Source organism: Cupressus sempervirens, chromosome 6 (assembly GCF_028749045.1).
Source record: "Cupressus sempervirens isolate cs-2001-9-10 chromosome 6, ASM2874904v1, whole genome shotgun sequence".
NCBI lineage: Eukaryota > Viridiplantae > Streptophyta > Pinopsida > Cupressales > Cupressaceae > Cupressus > Cupressus sempervirens.
In genome coordinates this window covers 270858271-270880315 of record NC_143123.1, presented here as the reverse complement: position 1 = coordinate 270880315, position 22045 = coordinate 270858271, and positions in this window count along the sequence as shown.

Here is a 22045-nt window from a genome sequence, read left to right as displayed (position 1 = left end):
AAATAGCTTCCAAACTAGCTAATAGCTACCATTGCTTTCAAGCTAAATCTCCTCTTTGGGCATCCTTGAAGCTCCCTACAAATTCTCATAGTGAATGCATCATTAACTTTGACATACTCCTCATAACTATTTTGCAATTGTAAACAAGGGTAGAACTCATAAGACATCACATCATCAGGAAACTCTTCTACTCTTGGGAGTCCTAGTGATAATTGTAGAGAAGCTAGCATATAAATGAGAAAGGACATATAGAAGATGTTGTAGAATTTTGCAACATGAAGAGCATTGGATAGATTCTCACTTACCTCGTGAGCCCAATCAATATACTAAGTATCAACACATATAACTTGCACTAAAAATAAATATTTCTCAATAAATTTTAAAGCTTTTACTTCACCTCTTGCTTTGTGCAATAGGACTAGGATGTCAACAATATCAAGTTTGATATTAGTACCAAATAGAGTTTTTGGGACCTTACTCTTGGCGCTCCATGGATTTTGAAACCAGGACTGCATAATCCCCTTCCTCCAAACCATCTTCTTAGTGGAGAACTCAGAAATTGCTCCTCCCATTGCCAAATTTGAAAAATCCTCTTGTTTTGGAACTTAGAGGCAATTTACCACAATTTAACTATTAATGGAGATCAACACTATATCATCGAGTAACACAATATGTCTAGTATTTAGATTGTAGTGATTTATGCATTCATAAATCAATTCTGGAGCTTGGACTACCATCGAGAAACCAACTACTTCCACTAGCCCACATCCTTAGAGCTTCTCAATTATGGGATGAATTGGCTCTAATTTTAGCCTCTTTTGAAAATCTTGCATATCATAAAAATGGAGTGAAGTATCTATGAAATTTTGCAATGTGGACTTGATTCCATTCAGCCAATCAAAACCTACAAACCTTGTTGCCATTCTATCTAAGAATGAAATGAGTTGAAATTTTGAATCTAGAAGAAGAATAGGATATTGAATTCACAAATACTAGCTATTTGAAAAAGTCATGCAACTTAATAGAATAACGGTTCAAGAAAGAGTAGTAGTTTGAATAATTGTTATGTTTCCATCTTTATAAGAGTCTCAATTCACCTGTTGATCTTTAGGATTCACACCACACAAATGAATTAAAGGATAAATCCATTGAAATAGTAAATATGAGAACTCTAATAGATATTTCAATGTCTTTTCATTGTTTCCATTGGCCCAACAGTAACTTTTTATTCTTTCATACTTACTTTCCCATTTCCCATTGAGTTTTGAGAAATTATGAACAAAGTACCCCATAAGAAAATATCTGCCTAATCAAATTCTTCTTTGTATATCTTTCTTGCAATGGTTAGATTGTTTCCATTATCATCTTAAGATGTTTTATGTACAATTTGTGGGTCCAATCCGCTTACAAGGTTGATTTTCTTCAAAATGTAGAAAATTGTCCTCATTGGTTGAAAACTTGTCGAGGAGAAGACAATTTTCATTTATCTGCCCAATCTTTATTTTAACATTATCTTTGAGTTAATACATCCTTTAGGTTTAGGTAAGTTTAAAAGGAATGTGAAAGTTGAAAGGGACCCACTTCCTTGTTTCTTTTCCTTTACAATTGCCTTTGATAGAAAATTGACTTCATGGGTTGAAAACCCATCGAGGAGAAGTTAGTTTTTAGTTTTCTGCTTGAGATGATTCTAAGCTTTGTAATGAATCCTAAATGTTTCCCAAGGAATTATATCATAATGAAAATAGAAATTTACCATAAGATATCTCATTATCTTCTTACATGGACCTGTATGCATCATTTGGTGCTCTTCACTGGAAATTGCCTTCATGGGTTGAAAACCCACTGAGGAGAAGGCAAAGCTCAATTTTTTGCAAGCTTCTTCTTTTCATGGAAAATATGATAAGCTACAAGAAAGCTTAAATTTGCGAATAATTTTTGCATGTTGCAAGAATCTCCATTGGATTAGATACTAAGCTACCCGTAATACTCACAATATAAAGGAAAACCACCTAGCTATGAAATGTGGGGGAAGGGAAAGATGAAAAATCCAATGAAGACTCTTTCCACCTAAGGGAACTTAAAACTAGACTCGGACATACCTAGGCTTAACTAAGGCACAAAACTCTCCACTTTTGCAAAATGGTTACAAGGTGAAAAGTGGGGCAACAAGTTTCATCTTTCTTCCTTTTAGCATTTTGAAATGCCTATATCCAATTTTGTAATCTCATTCTCTTTGCATGTCTATCACCTTCAAAATTATATTATAATTCTTTTCAAATTTCATAAGATGTTTCAAGTGACTTTACCTGACTATATTCATTCTATGGAAGAGCCATTAGTAGAGCTTCTCTTGCTCTCATGTTACACATGAATGGATTTCTTTCATCATCACTTCATTCTTCTAGCTTTTCTTCTTCAATAATTTTCTTCTTATTCTTTGTCAAGATCCAATATCTTGGACCTGTACACAATAGATGAGTATTCATCTTCTCCTTCCAACTATCATAGTTGGGCCCATCAAATCTAGGACTATCCTTTCTAAAAATATTTTTCATCAATCTTCCAAAGTTGTTAAACTTATCCTTTAAGGACCTAGTGCTTTGATACCAATTGTTACAATATATAGTCCTTTAATTTAACTAAGGGGAGGTGAATTAGTTATCCAACTATTATCACAATTATAAGCTATAAACAAACTTAACCATATAAGCAATATAAACTAATACCACAACAAGATACTCATACACAATAACACTAGATATGTTAACTAGGGAAACCCTTGATCAGAGGAAAAACCTTGGTGGGGATGGTACCCACAAGATGATGTACTAATATAAGTATTCCTTGTTAGAGGATGGACTCCATTAGGATTTTATGAATGCATTTAGTACATATGAGTCCCTATTAGGAGACTTTGAATCTCTATTAGGAGATTCCAACCCTTTTAGGAGTTGTGGAAGATAGTTGGACCCACTACCCAAACAACCTCAAGGGCAAGACCATTGAACCCAATGTACAAATGATCTCTATATTATTCCTTGTAGAATAATAGAATTATATTTATTGTTCCTTCCTCTTCTCTATCATGTCAACTAGACTTCTGCTCCTAATCTTGTAACTAGATCACAAACCTCACATCCAATAATCCCTTGGATCACTTACATGCATTTAGTAAGAACTTTGCTCCTTTTCACACTTCACACTTCATACAACAAATGCAACACACTATAAATAAGGAAAACATCTTTCTTGTATACCATATCTTCATAATAATTCCTTGAGTCATCCATGAGGCTTTCACAATTAATTATAATAAGATAATTATTTAATTGCATTTACAATAGCATTTTATGCTCACAGTGTATGCAAAACTTCACATGTGTAATACTAGTGTTTGCACACTTGTTGACATCACCACTTAACTATCCTCTATCACTACATGACTGTGCATCTTCTCATTGCATCTTAGATATAAGATAACAAACAAACATTAGGAACTACTTTCCCAATACTCTATCTCTAAATAGCTCTCTGTAAATCAGCTACATCTTTTGTACATCGTACATCTTTGACTCAAACTCTACACACTTAAAAATGTCATCAAGACACTGTGTCGATTATGTCTATAACTATACATTACTAGATAATCAAACCATTGTCTATACCATCAAGATCTTTGTCTACTATTCAACTAGTCTTTACATAAACCATGTTAAGTTGACATCAATGATAAACATAATCATGAATTCAACATGTCAATACTCTCCAATGCTTATGATACTCTCCCAATGTAGTATCATCAGCATTCATGCTAACAATAGGACCCCTAGAGACATATGTTGTCATCAGATGTGTCTAAAGGCATTATGGGTTATTTTATGACCCCTTTTGACCCATTCAAACAAATGAATTAGGTCCCTAGTGGTCCTAGGACCCCTAGGGACATATGTTGTCATGAAATGTGTTGAAAGTGGTCATAGGCTATCTTATGACCCCTTTCAACCCATTTGAACAAAATGAATAGGCCCCTAGGGGACCTAGGACCCCTAAGGACATATTTTGTAATAAAATGCATCAAAAGGGGTCATAGGATAACATATGACCTCTTTCAACCCATTCAAACAAATGAAATAGGTCCCTAGGTGTCCTAGGACCCTTAAGTACATATGTTGTCATAAAATGCATTAAAAGGGGTCATAGGTTATTTTATGGCCCCTTTAGACCCTTTTGAACAAATAAAATAGATCCCTAGGGGTTCTACTACCCCTAAAGACATATGTTGTCATGAAATATGTCAAAAGGGTTCATAGGGTACTCTATGACCCCTTTCAACTCATTCAAATACACGATATATGTTCCTAGGGGTCCTAGGATGCTTAGGAACATATGCTATCATTTAATGGGTAAAAATAGGTCTACGACCAATTTCAACCTATTTTACTATGCCCTGAATATTATTGTATATAGGATTATGAATAGTCAACTTGTGGCTATCTTAATCCTTAATTAAGTCATGTTATCATTATTATATTATAATTTAGATAGGTAGGTTGGCCTAGGTTTTATGAAGGGTTGTGTCTATTCAACCTAAGCATAATTAGGCATACATAAGAGATTGTGAGTCTTATTTCTTCATCATATTGTGAATTTTGTTCTCATTGCAAATATTTGGAGGTTGCCCCCTTGAAGTGGCCTATTATTCTTAGTTATCATCAAGTAATTATATAATATTTCATATTATTTCTTTTATTGCGCAAGTTATTTCATTACAAGTGGTATCAAAGCATGATCTTGGCACCATAGAGGCAAGATTTTTTCTCAACATTGGGGTGATTTTGGGAAGAGCATAACTTTTAGATTTTAATAATTTTTTCAAATATTTTTAAAAGGTTTTTGAATAACATATTAAAGAAGCTATAGTCCAGAATTTAGAGGAATTGGAGAAAATTTGAGGAAATTATTGCAAAATTACTATTTCTACACATTTTTTGAGATCTTCATATTTCTCACATCCTGTCGAATTGGAGTATAACTTGTATTGGGTTTTTCAATACATGGTAGAGGAACCTAAATTAAAATCTTGGAGAAATTGAAAAACAAAAATAAGCAAGATATTATAAAATTAGGAAAATTCTCTCTCAAGGGAGCAAATTTACTAATTCTTTTGGGAATTTTTTTCGAGTAAAGATTTCTTGGCCCAAGTAAGTTATAGTAAAAACTAAATAAATTAGAGAATTTAAATTTCATTTTTGTGATTTATTTCAAAAACATTGGTTTCCATCGTGATGGGGCCTCCAAAAAGAGGCAAAAAGAATTCTACCACACCGATGAAATCCTCTCATCAAGATTGGGAAGCAATAGAGGATAGTGAGCCCAATCATGAACTTATTAAGTTCAAGGAAGAGGCTAAGAAGGATATGTGTGACCTATGAGGAGATATATCAGATATACAAAGCATGTTAATCAACTATATGAATGAAATAAGGAAGGAGCTCTCAAGAAATCAAGGTGAAACCTTCAAGTCAACTAAAAATGACACAAATTTATTAATCCTATGGGATCTAGGAATTTTTTTCCAAAGGTGGATATGAATAAATTTGATGGCAAGGATCCTCTAACATGTATAAATCAAATGGAGAATGTTTTTGAAATACATCAAATCCCATATGGACAAAAGGTTATGATGGCTTCCTTATATCTACAACTAGATCAATTCATTTGGTATTGTTGGCTTTGTACTCATAGGAGGAAAAAGGGTCTTACTGTATCATGGTCAATTTTTACTAGAAGAATTCCAAGCACAATATAGTGATAGTGTGATAGAAAACTTCTTTAGCAAATTTTCTAAGATTCAACAAATAGGATTAGTTAAGGATTATATTCAACAATTCCAAAATCTATCCTTAAGAGTGGATACACTTATAGAGGAGAACTTGAATGATTTATTCTTGGGTGGTCTCAAGGATCACATTCAACATGAGGTACATATGTTTTGTCCTAGTTCAATAAATGAGTCTTTTATATTGGCACATAGGGTAGAGGAGAAGTTCTTGATTTGTATAAAGTAGGGGGCTAATGTGATAAGAGACAAAGGATATTCAACACCCTCTTCCTCAACCTACTAGGTTGACTCCACAACAAATTGAGGAGAAAAGAGAAAAAGGGTTGTGCTTCAATTGTGATAGAAAATATAGTCAAGGACATAAATGTAGTGAAAATAAATTGTTCCATATTGAAGGTCCAAGTGAGGAAGAAGAGGATGAGCCCATAATAGAGGAGGACACGGAGTTAGGTGAGGAATCACATGATTCTCAACCAATTATTTCCTGTCATGCACTTTCAAGTTTCAATGCACCACAAATTCTCAAGGTAGTGGGTTTTTTAAAGAAGCATAAAGTAACAGTGTTGATCGAATCAGGTAGTACTCATAACTTCATCAACAAAAAGTTGGCAACTCTTATAAATTGTTTTATATATCCAACCCCAAAGTGTTAGGTTTTGATTGCAAATGGGGGCATAGTTAGTTGTTTAGGGAAGTGTCATAGCATCAAATTATCCATGGGAGATTATCAACTTGATACCCTAATGTATGTGATATCCATGGGTGTAGTAGATATTGTTTTGGGAGTATAATGGCTTACTACATTGGGAATGATTGAGATGAACTTCCAAGAACTATTCATGCATTTTCAATCATGAGGAAAGGTAGTGGAGCTAAGGGGATTGAAGGAAAAATCCCCATAGATAGTAAGCTCTCATAAAATGAAAAAACTTCTTAAGAAAAGTGTGGATGGATTTTTCACCTAGCTATGTTCATTAGAAGTCTCTCAATCCAATGCTCTTACTCATCCATATTTACAAGCAATAATTGATCATCACTTAGTGATTCTTGGAGATATGCCTAAAGGACTTCCTCCTAAGAGGGATCATGACTATGCCATACAACTAGTTCTAGGGAGTCAACCACCAAACATTAGGCCTTATAGTTACCCACACATATAAAAATGTGAGATAGAAAAAATTGTTGAGGAAATGCTAGAGGTGGGAATTATCGGGCACAGCCAAAGTGCTTACTCCTCACCTGTTGTGTTAGTGCATAAGAAGGATAAAACTTGGTGCATGTGTCTAGATTATAGAGTGCTCAACAAGTACACCATTAAAGATAAGTTTCCTATTCCAATAATTAATGATATTCTAGATGAATTAAATGGAGCTATGTATTTTACCAAGTTAGATCTTAGATCAAAATATCACCAAAGTTGGATTAAGGAGGAAGATATTTTTAAGATAGCATTTCAAACTCATGAAGTTCATTATAAATTTTTTGTGATGCCAATTGGTCTTACCAATGCACCATCTACATTCCAAAGTTTGACAAATTCCATTTTTAAGAAGTTCTTGAGAAATTTTGTGTTAGTATTTTTTGTTGATCTATTAATTTATAGCAAGACTTGGGAAGAAAATTTGTAGTATGTAGATCAAGCATTACAATTACTCAAAGATCATCAACTCTATGATAAGCCATCCAAGTGTGCTTTTGGTCTTAAGGACATGGATTATTTGGGACATAGTTTCACATGAAGGAGAAAATGTGGACCCTAACAAAATTAAGGCTATTATGGAATGGCCTATTCCAAAAACTATTAAGAAGTTGAGGGGTTTCTTGGGATTGACAGGCTACTATAGAATATTTGTGAAGAATTATGGTCATATAGTAGCACCCTTTACAACTCTATTGAAGAAGGATTCTTTTCATTGGAATGAATCTACTAATGTATTATTTGAGAAATTGAAGAAGGCTATGTGTACAACTCCAATACGTGCCACTCCAGACTTCACAAAGGAATTTATTGTGGAATTTGATGCTTTTGGAAATGGGATAGGAACATTTATCATGCAAGAAGGTCAACCAAATGGTTTTGAGAGTCATCATTCAAAAGGTAAAAATCAACTCAAACCTATTTATGAGATGGAAATGTTAGCAATCCTTCATGTAGTTAAAAAATGGAGGCCTTATTTAATGGGTTGACACTTCAAGGTTAAGATAGATCATGATAGCCTAAAATATTTTTGAAACAAAGACTATCATCAGAAGAGCAACAAAAATGGGTCACTAAGATGTTGGGATATGACTTTGAAATTGTATACAAGAAAGGAAAGGAATATATTGTGGTAGATGCACTTTCCAAGAAGGATGAAAAAGATGAAGGCTTTTTGTGTGCCCTTTCAATATTACAAGAAAATTGGGTGGTAGAAACCAAAGAAGAGTGGAAAAATGATGTTGTAACAAGTAATCTCATCCAACAAATAAAAAGTGACCCTAGTAGTTCAGATAAGTTTTGTTTAAAGGGGGATATTCTTTGCTATAAAGAGTGCTTGTATCTCTACAAGAATTTCACTCTTAAGCACAAGATTCTCAAAAAACTACATGAGTCCCCAATTGGTGGTCATTTGGGATATTTGAAGACATATCATAGGGTCAAGCAAGATTTTTTTGGGAAGGGCTAAAAGGTGATGTTCAAAAGTTTGTGGCTAAATGTTTGGTTTGTCAAAGAAATAAGGAGGAAATAATTAAGACACCAGGTCTCTTGCAGCCTTTATCTATTCCTAGCCAATGTTGGGAAGAGGTATCCATGGACTTCACCATAGGGCTCCCCAAATCTAAAGATCAAAATGTTATCATGTTAGTAGTTGATCACTTCACTAAATATGCATATTTAATTGCAATATCACATCCTTTTACAACAAGTATAGTGGCAAAAGTTTCTTGGAGAATATCCAAAAGCTACATGGTACACCTAAGGTTATTGTTAGTGATCGTGATCTTATATTTACTAATCACTTTTGGAAAGATTTATTCTCATGTTTGGGTACTCAATTGGCTCATAGTTCTTCATACCATCCACAATCAGATGGGAAAATTGAGGTGGTTAATAAATGTTTAGAAGGATATCTACATTGTCTCACTTCAAAAAAAAAATCTCAATGGGTAGATTGGCTACCTCTTGTAGAATGGTGGTGCAATACTTCTTTTCATAGCTCATCAAAAATGTTTCCATTTATTGCATTTTATGGATATCATCCTCCTTCCATCACATCATCATTAAAGGTGTCATCAAGAGTTCAACTAGTAGATGATCACTAGCTTCATTAAAAATAGGTACTTTTAGGACTTAAGGAGAATTCAGCTATGGCACAAAATTGAATGAAACAACAAGCAGACCAACATTGTAGTGAAAGAAATTTTGAAGTTGGGGACTGGGTCTTCTTGAGATTGTAGCCTTATAAACAAATCTCAATGAAGCAACAAAAAAAGAATAATAGTTTTTCTCCAAGATGTTATAGACCATACCAAATCATGCAAAAGATTGGTAGTGTTTCCTGTAAGCTTGAGTTGCCACCAACAACAAAGATGCATCCAATTTTTAATGTTTCTTGTTTGAAGAAGGTAATTAGGTAGAATATTACTACTCAAATAGTACTACAAGAACTTGATGAAGAAGGAAGAATAGTTTTTGAACCAGAGTGCATTCTTCAAAAATGCATGAAGAAGCTAAGGAACAAAACCCTAACTTAGTATCTCATCCAATGGAAGAATTTACTAGTTGAAGAGGCCACATGAGAGGATGAGGAGTTCATTCAAAAGAATCTACACTTGGTTAGCATTGAGGTAAATGCTTCTTTCAAGAGTGGGGGCATGTTATGCCCTTAATATTATTGTGTATAAGGTTATGAATAGTCAACTTGTGGCTATCTTAATCTTTAATTAAGTCATGTTATCACTATTATATTATAATTTAGGTAGGTAGGTTGGCCTAGGTCTTATGAAAGGTTGTGTCTATTCAACCTAAGAATAATTAGGTATATATATGAGGTTGTGAGTCTTATTTCATCATCATATTGTGAACTGTGTTCTCATTGGAGATATTTGGAGGCTGCCCCCTTGAAGTGGCCTATTACTCTTAGTTATCATCAAGTAATTATATAATATTTCATATTATTTCTTCTATTATGAAAGTTATTTCATTACATATTTAAACACATGATTTATGTCCTTAGAGGTCAAAGGACCCCTAGGAACATATGTTGTCATATAATGTGTTGAAAGGGGTCATGAGGTACTCTATGACCTCTTTCAAATCATTTTAACACATGATAAATTTTCCTAGGGGTCCTAGGAGCCATATGAACATATGCTATCATTTGATGGGTCAAAGGGATCATAATGAACCCTATGATCCCTTTCAACCCATTCAAACACATGATGCATCTCCCTAGGGGTTTTAGGACCCCTAGGACATGCACAATGTGTTGTGATGGGTCAAAAGGGGTCATAGAATACTCTATGGCCCCTTTCAACCCATTACATTACAATATTTGTTCTTAAGGGTCTTAGGACCCCTAGGGACATACATGTTGTGTTCGAATTGGTAGAAAGGGGTCATAGGGCATGCCATGAAACATTTAAACCCATTACATGACACAATATGTTCATAGGGTTCCTAGGACCCCTAGGGACATACATGTTATGTTACAATGGGTCGAATGGGGTTAAAGGATATCCTATGAACGTATTCCACCCATTACATGACAAATATGTTCTTGTGGGTCCTAAGACTATGAGGGACAAACATATTATGCTTAAATTGGATAAAAGAGGTCATAGGATAACCTATGACCCATTTCAATCAAATACATGACAACTTATGTTCCTACAGGTCCTAGGGCCTCGAGGGACATACATGTTGTGTTCTAATGGGTAGAAAGGTGTCATAGGGTAACCTATGATCCCTTTGGACCCCTTACATAAAACAATATGTTCCTAGGGTTCCTAGGACCCCTAGGGACATACCTCTTATATTCAAATGGGTAGAAAGGGATCATAGGGAATCCTTTGACCCCTTTCACCCATTATACAAGAACATATGTTCCTAGGGGTCTTAGGACCCTTATCATCATGTGTTCTGTTCTAATGGGTCAAAATCCTAAGACCCTTTCAACCCACTACATGATAATATATGTTTCTAGGGGTCTTAAGACCCCTAGGGCCGTACATGATGTGTTCTAATGAGTCAAAAGGGGTCATTAGATATCTTATGACCCCTTTCAGCCCATTACATGACAACATAATGTATATTGTCATGTAATGGGCCAAAAAGGTCATAGGATACTCTATGACCCATTTTGACCCATTAGAACACAACATGTATGTCTATAGGGGTCCTAGGACACCTAGGATTATATGTTATCATGTAATAGGTTGAAAGGGGTCATAGGATACTCTATAGCCCATTTTTACCCATTGAAACACAAGATGTATGTCCCCAGGCATCATATGACCCCTAGGAACATGTGGTGTCATATGATGGGTCAAAAGGGGTCATAGGATATCCCGTGACCCTTTTGGACTTATTAGAACACATGTATGTCCTTGGGGGACCCCTAGGAACATACATCATCATATAGTTTATTAACTTAAGTTAGGAATATATATATAGAGAGAGAGAATTATATTATATATGATATATAATTATAGAATAATATATAATAAGCACTAACTATATATAAAATAATCATATAGTGAATAATAATTATAATTATTTAATACTATATAATAAATTCTAATAACTATATAATAATTTCCCCCCTCCCCACAAATTATGTTATAACTATATTATACTAGGACAATATAAATTAAAAATTGGTGCCCTGCTTTGAGTTTGGTAAGTAAAAATCAATATTTATCTAAAAAATTGGCCCCCACACCCATTAAATTTGAATTTGGCACCATGATTTGGGTGCATAGATCAAGTACCCATTCTCAAATTGGGTATCCATTCTCAAATCGAGTACCCGATAAGGTAAGGTATTACATTTTTGGTTTGGTATCAAGATGGGTGGGGAAAAAGTCAAAGTACATTTTGAAACATTTTTAGATGTTTCAACACTACATATTTTTTAGATTGCCACTTTTTGGCACACCATGATCCTACACATACCCTATAAATAAATAATTATATATTAACAAAAACAAAATTAAATTCCAATTTCCCTTTAATGCATAATAAAAATTTATAGGCATGGACTCGTAGAAGAGTTAGAAATTACCTTAATTTAATAAATATATATTATCTGTAATATTAAAATAAGGCATGTGTTAGCATGAATGCTAATGATACTACTTTGGGGAGTATCTTGAGTATTGGAGAGTATTGCAATGTTGCATTCATGATTGTCTTTGCTATTGATGTCAACACAACATGGTTTCCGTAAAGATTGGTTGAGTGGCAAACAGAGATCTTTATGGTATGGACAATGGTTTGATTGTCTACTGACGCACAGTTACAAACATGTTCGACACAATTTCCTAATGGCGTGGTCAAGTGCGTAGAGTTTGAAAAGAAGACATACAAAAGTTGTACTTGATTTATAGAGAGTAGTTCAAAGACAGAGTATTGGGAATGTAGTTCCTAATGTTTGTAGAGTATTAGAAAACTAGTTCCTAATGTTTATTGGCTATCTTACATCTGAAATATAGAGAAGAGATGTCCACTTAGGCGATGATAGAGGATAGTCTACTAATGATGTCAGCCAGTGCACAAGCCCTAGTCTCACACGTGTGAAGTTTTGTATAGACTATGAGCTAACAGTGCTATTGTAATTGTAATTAATTAATTATCTTATTATAATTAATTAGAAAAGTCTCAAGGCTAACTGAAGAAATTATTATGAATATATGGTATAAAGGAAAGATGTTTTCCTTGTTTTTAATGTGGCATAGAAGTATTGTGATCATTGTTGAAGTGTGAAGTGCAAAGTACAAAAAGGAGAAGAGTGCTTACTAAATGCATGTAAGAGATCCAAGGGATTATTGGACGCAAGATTTGTGATCTGGTTACAAGATTAGAAGGAGCAGAGGTTTGGTTGATAAGATAGAGAAAGGGGAAGGAATAGTACAGTACCATTACATTTTTCTATAAGGAATAATACATAGATCATTTGGACAATGGGTTCATTGGTCTTGTCCTTGAAGCTATTTGGGTAGTGGGTCGAGCTATCTTCCACAACTCCTAACAGGGTTGGAATCTCCTAACAAGGATTCAAAGTCTCCTAATAGGGACTCATATGTACTAAATATATTCACAAACTCCTAATAGGGTCCATCCTCTAAAAAGGAATATTTATATTATTGCATCAACTTATGGGTATCATCCTTGCTAGGGTTATACCTCTGATGAAGGGTTTCCCTAGTTAACATATCTAGTGTCATTGTGTATGAGTATCTTGTTATGGTTTCAGTTTATATTACTCATATGGTTAAGTTTGTTTAAGGTTGATAATTGTGATATTAGTTGGATAACTAATTCACACACCCCCCCCCCCCCCCCCCCTCAATTTTTATAGTTTTATAGTAAAACCATATTACATTAACATTTCATGTATATAATGGTTAACAAAAATTTAGCCAAATAAAATGCAATATGGAGAACCTCTGAGAAAAGGGATCTTATAATGAAAAACAAATTGACCCAATCATATCTAAGATAAATAAATTTTATAATTAAAATATTAATAAATATATGTCATAAACTTTAGAAATATAAAATTTATGGAAAAAACATATTTTTGATTGGTGCAAAACAATATAGTTATTAGAGTGATGGTGAAGAGTGAATGCAATAGTATATTTCCTATGGAAAATATAATAAACCTCGATATATAAATACTAATTATTTAAAATTTAAGAAATGAAACACTTGATTTACTTGAATGGTTTTGTTACCCTAATAACTTACTAAGAAGTTAAAAGAAATTTTAGTTTAGGAATGAGAGTAAATTTAAAATGTGAAATTAGGTTCTCTCTTCTCATACAAAAACCTTCTCTCTCTGTACTAAAACCTTCTCTCTCCCTGTACTAAAACCTTCTCTCTCTATGTACTAAATCTTTTCTCTCACAACATACTCAAACTGTCTCTCTCTATGTACTAAAAATTTCTCTATCTATGTACACAAACCATCTCTCTCTACATACTAAAACTTTTATCTCTCAACATACTAAAATTTACTCTCTTTATATCAACCTTAAAATTTTGAGAGTTAATATTTTTGATTAGGTAAAACAGGTTTTACAAGGATCCTGAAACCCAAAGTTTTACAACAAAAAGAGCAAGATGAAACAGACTAAACAAACAAAAAACTACCACAAAAGGCCAGAGACAAAAGAAGGCCCGAAGCAAAAGTACAAAGGCCAGAGACAGAAAAGAAAATCCAAGCGAACAGGCTAGTGGCCATCCGTGTCCATGGCTTGCAAGGTTTCTGCAGCATCATTGTCCTTTTGACTGGGCCATGCCCTCCTGAATCCTAGTAGGAGTGTTCATCTGGTTCCCCTAATTCACCTAGTCACTACCCTCTTTTTGAAATTCATCCTGATTGAATCCTTGCTCTGTGTTCTACTCCATATCCCTTTCAAGGCTAGTTGTAGTCAGATAGTCCCCCAGATTGACAATATTCTCATTCAAGGTGTGAAGGGTGTCCAATATCTATTTGGTGATTATCTGGTGGACAGAATCTAGCCTTTGGACCTTCTGCTCAAGTTGGTTGAGTCTGTCATCCTAATGGTCTCTAAAGACCTGGCCTCTATGTTTCTCCTGACTACCCACCTGGTCCTTGCTTCCTCTGGCTTCTTGGTCCTTGTAAGAATCTTGGTTGTTGGGTTGGTTGCTCCTATCCTTCAAAGCCTCAATTTCTTGAAAAAGCCACTTGATGGAATGAAACTTGTCAATCAGGCTGTTCTTTGCATTATTTAGGAAGTTGAAGCCAGTTTCTCGCACATTGTTAGAGATAACCAAAAGAGTCGGGTCAATGAGCTCGTCATAGTGGGTACTTTTGTCAAGGTCCTCTAGCACCTAGATTTTAGCAAGTTCTCTAACAATACCCAAATTGACCTTTTCCTCATAGAAGTTCCTCCAAGGCACCTCCCCCCCTTTTTCAACCATGATTTCAATCATCTCCTTCGAGGGTGAAATGGGAACCTCCTAAGATGAATTAGGCAAGGTGGGGCTAGGGGGCACATCAATAGGTTTGTTGGGATGATCCTAGGGTAGGGCCTAGTTCACTTTTCTTTTCTTGGGGTTAACCTTGGGGTCTATAAGGGTCACCACCTCCTTGTCATTTTCTCTCCCCTTATCTCCTTCCATCTCACTTTCCTTCCCCGTCTCTGAGTCCTCCTCCTCAAACTCCATATCAATCTCCACATCATCATCACTAGCCTCTTTCACCTCCTTAGGATGAGGAGAGGGGGGGATAGGGGGAAGACATCTGGGGCTCTTCCTGCTAGGGATGCGGGGATCATGGGTAACAGGGATAGCTTTTCTTGGGGTGTCAATTTTCTCTAATTTCACTACAAGCTCATCCCTAGAATCAAAACTGGCAGTGTCCTCCAAGGCACTACCCAAATCCCCAATGGTTTTACCTCTAGTTTGGGTTTTCAAGAACTCATAAATTAGAAGCAGGAGACCCTCATGGAGGGCAGGATCTTTGACAGGGCATTTCTTGAGCCCCTCTATATTCTTGGCCATGGAGGTGAAAATGTAAAATGGAAAAGAAATTTTCACTTTGTTTCTAAAATGATTTAACAGAACAAAATAATGAGTCCTTATTCTATCAAACTTGGGGTCAAGAGTGACATATTCAATGATAATCCTGAGAACATACCTCCAAAACTTTTTGATGGAATCAATGTCATAGTAGGTGTCATTCTTGACCAATTCTCTTTTCTCCTTATCATCCTTGAAAAATTTGTTGATAGCATTGGCAAACATCTTCTTGTCCTTGTAGAAGTTCAAGCTATCTTGAGAAAAGCCAGTCACCTCTGCAATAAGACCCTCAGTGATTTGGTGGGAAACACCATCAATTTTGACCCTGCCATTTTGCTAGGAATCAACAATAGCTTTAGTAACCTCTGCATCAAATCCATGAAGCTTCTCTATGAATTTTTTTATACCTCCCTTCTGGAGCTTTCTCTAGACCTTCCTTTTCTCTTTCCATCTCTTCACTTCGCCCCATGGCTCTCTTCTGATCCTTTCACCCACCATTGTAGTTTTCAGCTCAACTAACCCTAAACCACTGGCAATATTTCCAAGTTTAGAGTAGCAAAAGGTACTGAGAGCAAAAATAATTTTGTGTGTGCTTATGGGTTTATTTTTGGCTTCCTTCAGCTCGTGTCTTCCATACATGTGATTATGGAGCGGAGGGGGTTCTGCATAACTCCAAATAATTTCCTTTTTGAAGTAAAATTTCGCAAATCCTATCATCATTAAAAGGATGTTATGTTGGTGTCATGGATTTGCTCCTTTCAAATTAGCTCAATTGTTGCCACTGAAAAGTCATTGTTGCTTCCCCACATCATCACCGAGTTGCTAGCAACTGCTTCATTGGTGAACCAGTTAGCAACTGTGTTTGCTTCATGATAAATGTGGCTAACGTGGTAGTTTTTAAATTTCCTTAAGTCCAATTTTAGGATCTCAATAATGATTTCGATGGTCTAGGAGTTTTTTTTGACTCCTAAAATGCAATTTATTATATTTAAGGAGTCACCTTAAAGCCACAACTGCTCAATCCCTGAGGCCAGGGCCAACTTAACAGTGAACCTAGCAATACTGGCTTTAGCTAGATGATTGGTTTGGTGGCCAATAGGGGAAGAGATAGCAGCAATGTCACCTCCCGAACTATTTCTTATGATACCTTCGCATCTAGCTGGACCTAGATTCCCCTTGGCTGCCCCATCGAAATTAGCTTTATGCTAGTTCTCAGGGAGAAAAGACCAAATAGCCTCCTGTCTTCTTTTGATCCTGTCTTCTTTCCTAGCTTTACTATTCCCTCCAACCTTTATGTCTCCTTCTTTGGTTATGGCATAGTTCTCTGTCATAAGGTTTTCAGTTTTCTCAGCTATAATAACCTCAGGGGCTTCTCTGTCTCTAAATATTCTATTGTTGCACTCCTTCCAAATTCCCCAGCAAAAGTGTGGGAGGATCCGAGAGCTCAATAACTAAGAATTCAAACCTTGGTGGTGGCTTCTCCACTGACTAAAGAAATCCTAGATGCAAGCTGGAGGGCACCAGTTGAAGTCTAGGTTAGTAGTTAGATGGCTCCACACCCTAGAGGAGAAGGGGTAGTGGATGAATAGATGATTAACCATTTGAGTTTGAGAGTTATAGTTAGAAAGTTAGAGTTTGAGAGTTACGATTAGAAAATTATAGTTTGAGAGTTAAGGTTAGAAATTTAGAGCTTTAAGAGTTAAGGTTAGAGAGTTAGATTTTTAGAGATAAGGTTAGAAAGTTAGAGTTGTAAAAGTTTGAGTTGGTTATGAACTATCTCTAGGGTAGTCCAAACTCTAACTTTTTGAGTGGTTATGAACCCAAAAAGGTTGTTATGCTAGAATAGATTATAAATTTATAAATCTCATTGTAATAGGAGACTTTTTGGGACTTTGGAATAAGGGAAAAATTATGCTAAATTTTGGAAAGTATGTACAGGTTTTGTCTTTGAAATCAAAAATCTCTCTTATGTTCTTGGTGCAAGAAAATAAAATGGGAAATGTGTTTGGGTTCTTTTTCTAAAATCTAGATTGTCATAGCATAAAACTGTTGATTCTTCTTGTATTGAATGTTTTCATGGTATTCTGTGAATATTTGTGAATTATGAATCAGCATGGTAATAATGATTGTCTTCAAGCATAGTTCTTGGTTATCTTTATTATTGATTCATGTTAATTTAAGAAAGTTGTGAAGTCATTTGGTGCATTCATTGTTAGTAGCTTTCTCTTTAATCTTCAAGTTTCAATACATTTTATTGAAAAATAACAAATATCGATATCTTATGAGGAAGTTGCCCCTCTCAAATATAGAGGAGGATTGTAATCTAATAGTGATCATTTGTGATCTCTCCAACTGTTGGCACACTTGTCACTATTCATAGGGCGAATAGGGTCATTTTCAAAAGTAAATTCATAGAGATAAATATGTTTACCAACAAATTTTTGGTGACTCTACTATGGATTTGAACAAGTAAGATTAATTAGTCACCTATAATAAATAAAGATGGTATTGTTGCATGAGGATGTGTTTCCAATTCTACAACTGAATCTTGGCTTCCAGGATACACAAGAAGACATTATTTTAGATTTGAACACTCTAGCCTAGAGGTGTAGATGAAGTGCTCAAAAATACCATTAGGTGAATCAAATTCTAGAAGAAGAAGAAGAATTCAAGGAAATCTTATGAAGAGCTCCTAGTGGTCAAAACATTTTGGTTGTTGAAAGAATAGTTGTTATTCCAAGAAGAGATAGGAAAAATCTTGGTCAAATTCAAGATCAAGTGAACAATAATTAGTAACATGGTTGATAAAAGGTACCTTCCCTGGAATGAAGGTTGGTGACTCTATTTTAAAGATTGATTTTCGATGACTCTATCTAAAAGTGGTAATTTAGAATCATGGTTTGGTACAAGGGAAAGTTGAAATTGATACTGATAGCAAAAGTGATGATGAATACTTTTCATATCCCAAGAAATAGATTCCTAATGAGTCTTTACAAGTTGAATTCTTGAAGAATTTCTATAGTGGTAGGAAGCTAGATCCTAGAATAGTTCATCCCTACTTGTTAATTTTTCTAAAGATCGAAGAACATGATGGAAAAGATTATGGGTTTCTTTCTCATCATCATGATTCTTTATTTGAAAAAGGTTCAAAATATAAAGATAAAGAAGATCTTTTGAAAAATGTCTTTCATCTAAATCAATGATGAAGAATAATAAAAATATCTCTCATGTACATGTGTCTCAACAAAATCACATTTTCATTGATCCTAAGCAAGCTAGCTTCTTGAAGAGTTTCTATGGTGGGCAAAAACTAGATCCATAAGAGATTCATCCATCTTTGCTTTGAACTCTACAAAAGATAGATGAAGAAGATTGTAAAGATAATAGGTTTTTCTCTCACAAGCCAAAATCATTTTTAGAAATAAGTTTCACATGCCATTATAAGGAATAATTTGATCAGAAAAATGATTTGTGTGAATTAGGGATGGATAATGGTGGTCAAAAAAGTGTCCAAACCCTTGCACCTATTTCTCATCAAAATCATACTTCCATTAATTCCAATTAGGTTGAGTTTTTAAAAAGTTTCTATGGAAATGCATGCTTGGATCCTAACAAAGTACATCCTTCTTTACTTCAAACACTACAACAACTTGAGAAAGAATACCCATGCATGAATTATTTTCTTGGTTACAAAACATCTCCCAATCCAAATGTTAGAAAGAACTCGTCTAAATCTTCATGCATGATAAAAGATGAGGATTCTATGTCTAATTAAGGAGATGGTTGAGAAATGGGTTCTATAGGAGAAGAAGGGTCTACTAATGTATCAAGGCATCATTGTAAAAATTTCAAAACCCAAGAGAAAGTATTCATTCATCTCAATCCTAATGAGAAAGAAAAAGAAATATCAAAATCTCAAGAAACTACACAATATATGATTGAAGACGAGGGAAATGTGGATCAAGGTGAATTTCATAATACTTTTATTCTTACTTGGTGCCTCAATGCTTCAAATGATGACTTCCTATGTGGAGAAGACCTTCATGTTCATCCTTCCATGATCATTCAAGGTGATGAAACTATTGACAACATCAATACTTTAGATGTTATGGCACAATCTGAAACCACTACCATTAATGAGGATAAAAGCACCAGTGAACCTCTAAAATTATCTACTTTCCCTTTGGAAATGGAGACCTTTACATTTGATGACATTGATGAACTTTTGATTAAAAGAATGATTGATGAAAAAGCTAAAAATCAAGTTCAAGGAGAAGAAGATGAATCATCTAACCTTATTCTTTATCATGCATGCTACAAAAATATTAACCTTTCACATTTCATGAAAGATGTCTTGGAGAAGAATCAATGATTCAAAAATACATAGATATCATTGAACATATTGATAATGAAAACTATATGGATATGATGACAAGTTCATCTGATCTAATAGAAGTGCAATTAAAATCCTATGGATCATTCAAAGGTCAAAGAAATCCTCTTTTTGAGCCTTCTCATCAAATAAGAAATCCTATGTCAAAGAGATTCTATGAGAAGAATAACCATGATAAAAAAAGTAATGAGTTAGCAAGGAATCTCGTGGAGGAATCTGATGAAGGAATATTTTATGATGTTTTTATCCCAATTTTGTATTCAAAAGCTTTGGATGGTAATTTCCTCTATGGAGAAAGCATTTACTTTAATCTTTTGTTTATAGACGAAATCGTTTCTATTGATGCCTCTCAAGTAGGTATTCAAAGAAATGGTTCAATGGCTCCACAGGTTGCTTCACGTCATAGATTGTATGAAGGAAATCCAATACAAAGTTTTGTATCACCTATCCTTAACCATCAAAAGGCCCTTCAAATAGAGAATTTTGGGATTAATGGCATGAAACTTGAAGTTATGGCCTATAATGTTGAAGATGGTATCAATGTAACTCAGAAGTGCCTAAAGATTCAAGATGGTCTTTTTGGAAGACGAGGAAGAAGAAATGGATAATAGGAAAATCCAATCCAACATGGATGTGCATGTATGTTAGAATAATTTTAAAGAAGATTCAACCATAATCATGCCCATGGAAAAGGAAGAGTGTCTTGTGTCAAAAATGAGTTCAGGACTTCATGATGGCCAAACACTAGAAACTCAAGTAAAGGGCTTTCTGAGTAGAGAATAAGAACAGAGATGCATTCATAAACTTGAGAATCTAATTCTACAATTCTTTCAAGATGAAATCATTGATGACATGTGATAGGAAGAAGTTTGGAACCTAAAGTAAGATATTTATAATGATACATGATTATTTGGCTATATTCCTTTGTCCAAAGAAATGGAGCTTGTTAGGAATATAAAATTTAGAATCCAAGGAGCAAGCCTACATTTGAGTTTGTTGGAACTTGAGAGTTTCCACCTATAGAAACTCAAAAATGGCTCACATCTATGACTTCATCACTTCTTCATACTAATTTGTCCCATTTTCTCATTCTACTAACTTTGATCTTTTGGCCAGATTGATCATACTTTATCATTTGTATCCTTCTTCACATCAATTTCATATCAACTCAAAATCATATCAAATCAACTCAAAATCACCCCAAATCAACTCGAAATCACTTGGAATCAGTCCCAATCAACCCAAAACATATCAAACATCCCAAATCAATCATCATTTGTCTGACTCCTAGGTATTGTTGTGGCTTTCAGTGCCTTGAAAATCTATCAACCTATCAATCTTATCAATCTGACCTTAGTACTGTTGTGGCTCTCAGTGCTAGGTCAAACTATCATTCATGTCATCCAATATTTGATATTATTGAGGCTTTCAATGTCAAATCATAGCATCATTAACCATTTTAATAACATTGACAATGTTTGACGATGTTATTATGATCAAACCTTATCAATCAATTTTAATCCTGTAGCATTTACAATGTCGGTTAAATGTTACATGTCAACCAATTCATGTCATGTGTCCTTGGCATGTTATCAACTTCAATCAATCAATCTGACCATGGCTTTGGTCTACTTTTCATCACCTTATTTGATATCTATCATTGTCACATTTTCATCAAAGGATACTGTCACATTCATTTAATCAATTTGGCCAATCATTTACTAATTCTCTATATAGGATTAAATAACCCATTATTTAATTCTATTATTCTTCCTAATTATCATCCTTAATTAATTAATTTTATTAATTAATTGATTCATTATCTACAAACCATGAAAATTCTTAATTTCCCAAGTTCCATTTTCCATCGTTAATTCCATTTTCTACTAATTCTTATTTTGTGGAATAAGAAGATTTTTAATTCGAATATTCCATAAAATATTGCATCATCATGACACCTCGTGGATTCTCCTTTGACACTTGGCTAAGACTTGTCATAATCAAATATTCTTATCTCTTACGCACATCCCTATTTGGCTTATTTGTCATAGATTCT